Below are 6900 nucleotides of genomic sequence, written 5' to 3' on the forward strand. Positions count from 1 at the left end.
CAGCTCATAGACAGATGAATAAGTGGCTAGTGGGAAGAGTGACACAGTAGATAGAGTGCCAGGCCTAGAGTCAAGAAAACTCATCTTCCTGAGTTCAGATCTGGCCTTAGACGTTTACTAGGTATGTGACCCTGGGCAAGTCATTTAACCTTGTTGACCTCAGTTTCCTAATCTATGAAATTATCTAAAGAAGGAAATGGCAAACCCTTCCAAATGGGGTCCCAAAGAGTCAGATATGACTGAAAACCAACTGAATGACAATATAGATGAATAGATAGGCAAATAGATTAATAGATTCATGAAAAGATAAAAGGTAAAAGATAACGATGAATAGATATGTAGATAGATGGTAGATTAGATGATCTGTGAGTAGATGGATGATAAATAGATGAATAGACCAAAATATGAATGGATAAATAAATTATAGATAGATGATTATATTGATGATAGACAGATGAATGGCAGTTAAGTGGTGCAATAGATAGAGAGCTGGTTCTGGAGTCAGGAAGACTCATATTCCTAAGTACAAATCTGGCCTCAGACCTGTCGTGAAAGTAAGGGATAGTCAATGAACAGCCTGTATGTTCCACTAGTATTCTTGTGATGTTTAGCAAGGTAAATTTTATGTAAAAAATGTGATAAGTATGGGGATTCTTATTCTCTGCTTCCATCTTGCTCTTCTTTGGATTTTTGTGAAAGTAGCATAATTCTGGAGCTTCATTTCTTATCCCAACTTAAAAGTAATGGCCTTTGTCAGGTAATAATACTGTTTGATTGAATCAGACAACCATAACCAAGTGTGAATAGAGCCTTTATATGTACCTGCATCCATCAAAGTCATTGTGTGAGAGACTAAGTAATTTCATGAGAAATTTGTAGAAAAAGAATAAACCATCTTGGAAACAGAGGAACAGATTCTGAGGCTCTGGAGGAAGCGTGACTAATATATTTCAGAGGAACCAAGAAAGGGCTCAGTTGTTGTAGAGAAGGAAGATAATAGAAGTCATTGGCTCTCTAGGGGCAGCTAGGTGGCACCATACTGCATAGAGGACCCAGTCTGGAGTCAGGAAGACCTGAGTTCATATCTGACTTCAAATACTCAATTGTTTTTGCCTCCATTTCTTTCTCTGTAAAATGAGCTGAAGGGGGCAGCTGGGTGGCTCAGTGGATTGAGAGTCAAGCCTAGAGATGGGAGGTCCTAGGTTCAAATCTGGCCTCAGACACTTCCCAGCTGTGTGACCCTGGGCAAGTCACTTGATCCCCATTGCCTAGCCCTTACGGCTCTTCTGGCTTGGAGTCAATACACAGTATTGACTTTATTGACTCCAAGGCGGAAGGTAAGGGTTTAAAAAAATAAATAAATAAAATGAGTTGAAGAAGGAAAAGACAAACCACTCCGGTGGGGTCACAAAAGGACATGATTACAATAACTGAACAACACCTATATACCTCTATAGGTATCTCAAATATATTTTAAAGATATGGGGTGTATGGGGTGCTCAGAGAGGGGTAGTATCTCTGGTATGGAGGGCTTGTCATGCCCTCCTAGGGTAGCTCTCCAGCCTCTGACCCCCACCTGACACCCAGGTCTCACTTGGGGCTCCCAGTAGCTGCTAGGATGTGGCAGCGGCCACACCCCGGGCAATGGCTTCGACAGGCCGGCCAAACCTTGTGAGGGTAGCCATCAGGTCATCGACCCATGGTGAACCAGGGCTTTGCTCACCCAGCATGTGAAGACTGCTTCAGCTGAACAGATGGAAGAAACCAATAAGAAGGTTCAACGGCTGAGATGGCGACGCAGCAAAGCACTGTGGAGTGCTTAGGGTGTGTTGGAGCACAAAGGACAACATGGCCATCCAATGCAGCTGAGGAAGTCTCCAGGTATAACAATTTTTCATGCCACTGGACCCAGGTTTCCAAAGCCGAGAGAGTGGGACTGTCTCTGTGCATTGACTTTTCCACTTAAATCTTCATGGACAAGTGTCTTTGTGCACAAAAACGCACAAAGACAATCGTCATCCTCGGTTACCGAGAGACTATTACTACTACTACTACTATTTTACAGCTAACACTGAGTGAGGAAAGCCTTTAAAGGAGGCTCATCTTTGCCAAACACAATACAATGCATTTGCTGAGGACAGCAAACATTGAAGCTGGAAGGGAAAAATATAAAAGTGGGATCAAAGTCAACCACATCATTTTAGTCCATTACCTTGACTAGTTTAGAAAAGTTCTCAATCATTTAATCAATTCACTCTAGTGGATTAATAAACCCACTTATGAAGTAAAATGGCTGCAGACAAGAATCTGTTCTAATTGGTTGCTGGACTTTGCTTTTCCCTTGGGGTCCAATACAAAAGTGTCACATTGATTGAAATGGAAAACTTTTTCAGAAATTTGAATGTATGGCTCTCTAGGACATTCCTGAGAAGGAACTGCCTAAAAGAAAGAAGCCTCAACTTGAGCCAGGTCTCACACACACACCCCCTCCCCGCCCACCCTTTCCTTTGACCAGAAGCAGACTTTGTAATTTTGAAGGGTCCAGAGGATGTTGGACTTTCTATAAATACCCTAAATAGTGTCCATAGGTCAATTGGAGGAATCTACATCTTTAGAAGCCAAGAAGCATCTTGAATCACAGTTCCATAAGGAGTCTAGAAAAAAAGTGAGCACCATGTCTAAAGGAAATTCTTGAGGACTTCACAAATGGGGAAAAAGGACTTCTAAAAACCAATAAGCCTGAGCCCACTTTCCCCTTGATTTCTATATACTTGTGATAATGTTTTGTTGCAGATGTTTGGGGCAATGTTTTATACCAATTGTGCTTACTGGATTACTTTAGTGAATACTCCTTTCTAAAGGCTTCTAAAAAATGGCTGATTTTAAAATGATAATCTTCAGAAAAGAAACACTACTGTGGGCTCAAGCTGCTAGCATTAGAGCCCTCTTAGAGCCACCCTTACAAAGGATTTGGGAAAATACCCCAGAATATATATGGGCTACCCTAGAAAAGTACACACTCAAAGTATGCATAACTTTATTGGGGCTCATTGTAAGTCACAAAACTCAAGAAGTTCTAAATTAAAAGAGACGTATTCATGAAGTTCTGAGGAACCACTCAATGGTTCAGTGAACTAAAAAGGAGCTAGGAATGCTATTTTCTCTACCTGCTCAGATTTATAATGAACTCTTTCTTCTCTAGCTTCCCTTGGGCAAAATAGGTACAATACTTATTATTCCTTTTTTTTCCCCTAGTGAAAAATTCATCAACGAAATTCTTTAAATGTTGTACTTTGAAAAGCAACTATTGTGTTGTCTGGCAGCTGGTGGTTTTGCAAACCAGAAATATCAATGGTGGTTGCTGTGTTCGAGTATAAATGACAGTAACTTATCTTAGGTAGGTTCAAAACAAATTTCTTTTTATGAATGAGGAAATTAACCCATGATGTCTCAATACTTTGACAATATGCAATTTGACTGGTCTGGATTCCACTCAGATTTCAGCCCCTCTAACTCGGTCAATAATGTAGGGCTAAAGATTTAACTCCCTTGCAGTTGAGCTGATGATGAATGTCTCTGAACTTAGCTAGGCTGTTCTTTAGGCAATTGACACACAATCTACCACCACATCCATCCTTGTGAAAACCTTCCAGACTTTGTACTCCTTTACCATAGTGTTCAAAATGCCAACCCAAGGCATCAGGTGAGGACTTAAATGAAAGATAGTTTCTCAAAGCAACACCAATGTTTGTTCAAAATCTTTAAAAAATTTAATTAGTATAATCTATCAATCAACAGAATGGAGATAGTGTGGAGTAGAGGGTAGAAAGCCAAGCTTAGAGTCAGGAAATCCTGCTTCCAACACTTACTAGCTGTGTGACCCTGGTCAATTAACTTTGCCTTGGTGCCTCAGTTTCCTCATCTACAAAAGGAGGCGTTGCACATAATGGTCTCTAAGGCCTTAAAATCTATGACCCTAGGAATAAGGATTTCTTATGTGCTGACTATATATCAAACATTGAATTAAGGGAGATGAGCAGAGGCAAACATAATCCAAATAAATTGAGAGGGATAGCTAACAGTGGATGATAGTCAGGATTCAAAAGGTCTTGATGGGCTAGGATATTGCTGAATTAAATAAGAAGATGAAATTGAATAGGAGTAAAAAGAAAATCTTAAACTTGGATTACAAAACCCAATTTTACAAGTGGAAGGGAAGAGATCTAGTTAGACATTTGAAAGTATGAGGACTGCAAACTCAAAATAAGTCAATAATGTGATATAGTGGCCAAGAAAACAGATACTATTTTAGGCTACACTGAGAGATGCAGCTTTCAGGATTATTGCCTGCAGTTTTGAGAGAGCCTCCCAGTTGGCATTTTGGTCTCAAGCCTCTCATCCCTCCTCCACCCTGCCTTCTACTGCCAAAATGTTTTTCCTTAAGTGAAGATCTAAGCATGGCACCAACCTATTCAATCAATTTTAGTGGCTCCCTACTCCATTTAGAATAGAATATAAACTCTTTACTTTTTAAAATTCTATACAACCTGACCCCTACCTATCTTCTAGACTCACTGGATGTGCTGCCTCATCCCCCCATACTTTTGTGATTCAGCCAAACTGGTGCTTTGTGTTCTTTACACAGGAGACTCCATCTTTCTTCTCTGGCTCCTTCAAGACTGGAATCCTCTCATCTCAGCTTGACTTCACAGAATCCCTCAAGACACAATTCCATCCTGATCATCCACATGAAGCCTTCATGATTTACCTAACTGCTAACACCTTTTCATTCAAATGATCTTGTGTTTACCTGTTTTGTATTTATTTGCATTTATTCCCTTCACATTTTTTTTCTATGCATTAGATATGTGCTTGTTGTCTTCCCCAGTTAAATATAATCTCCTTTTGAGTAGGGTTTGTTTCTTCTCTGTATTTGTATCCCAGTGCCTAGCATAGCACTTGACACAAAGTAACTGATTAACAAATGCCTGTCAGTTGATTGGCCAAGGAAGTGAGAGATCTCTTTCTTGCTCAGATCACTTCTGGAGCATCATGCTCAGTTCTGGGTACCACTTTTTCAGATGTGATAAGCTGGAGTGTCCAGTAAGGCAAAAATAATGGGGAAAGCCTATGAGAACATGTAATATAGGGATCTGTTAAAGGAACTGGGAAAAAAAGGCTTGGGGACATAATAGCTGTCTTCAAAAATTTGGAGGGTGGGCATTACAAGAGAGATTAGGTTTGTTCTGCTCAACCCCAAAGGGCAGAAATAGGAGCAATTGGTAGCAACTGCAGAGAAGATTTATAGTTGGTATTGGGAAAAAACAAACAAACAATTAAGGACAATGCCAAAGTGTGAGTGGTTGGATGCCTTGACTGGCTTACCCTTTTTAGAGGTCTGAGTAAGCGATTGATCACCGCATGTCAATTAAATTGCAGAGGAGACTTTTTGGCAGCAGTTGGAGTAAGACTTCTGCCACCCCTTCCAATTCTGAGATTCCATGGAATAGGAAGGAACAAGTTCAGGAATCATTTATATTTGGCAATAAGGGGAGAACTGAGGAACCATATATATTCAAATGAGTTTGTATTACCATAGCAAACCCCTAGTCAGTGCTGGAAGAAGCAGATCATAAGGACCTGCAGTATAATAAGTGAATAATAATATTGAAAGTAGAGCAGTCTTAAGATTTGATCCAAGAAACAGTTTTTTTGATCACCCATTAAAATCAGATTTGGAAAACTCATATTGAGATGCCTCTGCACTTTTTTTTTTTTAAGCCCTTACCTTCTGTCTTAGAATCAATAGTATGTATTGGTTCCAAGGCAGAAGAGAGATGGGATTAAGTGACTTGCCCAGGGTCACACAGCTTGGAAGTATTTGAGGCCATATTTGAACCCAGGACCACCTGTCTCCAAGCCTGGCACTCTATCCGCTGAGCCACCTACCTGCCCTTGCACCAGCTGTTTTTCATATCAAAATGTCCCCAAACTCTTAACTCACAATATACCTGGGCACAGGTCTGAGTAAGATTAGAAGGTCATGAAGAGCATTCATGTGTACTGGCTGATGGGATTTCTTCAAGCCATCATACTCCTCTGACTCTGCTACTAACTCCAAACTGTAAAACCTTGCTTCTGCATCTTTCTTCTGGAAACACCCTTAGCCTCCTCACTCCAGGGTACCTTATCCCCTTCACCCCCTCAGGAATTCCTCTGGGAGCCTTCATTTGGTGGAGAGCCCCAGGCTATGCAGACTTTATTCTCCTCCCAGTTCTGTTTCAGTCTTTCCAGGCTTAAAAACCACACTCCTGCCCTGGGGATACCTTCAGCCTCCCTCCCTTCATTACTCAGTTCCCTTTTGGATCTTGTCTTCCCACATTAGAATGTAAGTACCTTAACCGGCAGGGACTATCTTTCTTCTTGTATTTGTATCTCCAGGGAGGCAGCTAGGTGGTACAAGACTCATGTTCCTGAGTTCAAATCTGGCCTCTGACACTTAATAGCTTTGTGACCAACTCTGGGCAAGTCACTTAACCCCGTTGGCCTCAGTTTCCTCATCTGTTAAGTGAGCTGGAGAAGGAAATGACAAACCACACCAGCATCTTTGCTAAGAAAACCCAAATGGACTCCCAGAGTCAGACATGATTTTAAAAAAAGATTGAACAAGTATCCCCTGTACTTAGCAGTATTTAGCATAGCACATAATTAGTGTTTAATAACTGCTTCTTTCCTTCCTTCCCTCTTATCTGAATGACTTTGACTTTGTAATTCAGATTTAGAAGCTTCATTATGCTACTTGTGTCAGACTTTTAAATGACAGGAAGAGCCTCCTTAGTCTTTGAAAAGTTTCTCTTTCTTCAGACTCTTGATCTAGGAATTTTTTTTTATGACATCACC

This window comes from Monodelphis domestica, chromosome 5 (assembly GCF_027887165.1).
Source record: "Monodelphis domestica isolate mMonDom1 chromosome 5, mMonDom1.pri, whole genome shotgun sequence".
Classification (NCBI taxonomy): Eukaryota; Metazoa; Chordata; class Mammalia; order Didelphimorphia; family Didelphidae; genus Monodelphis; species Monodelphis domestica.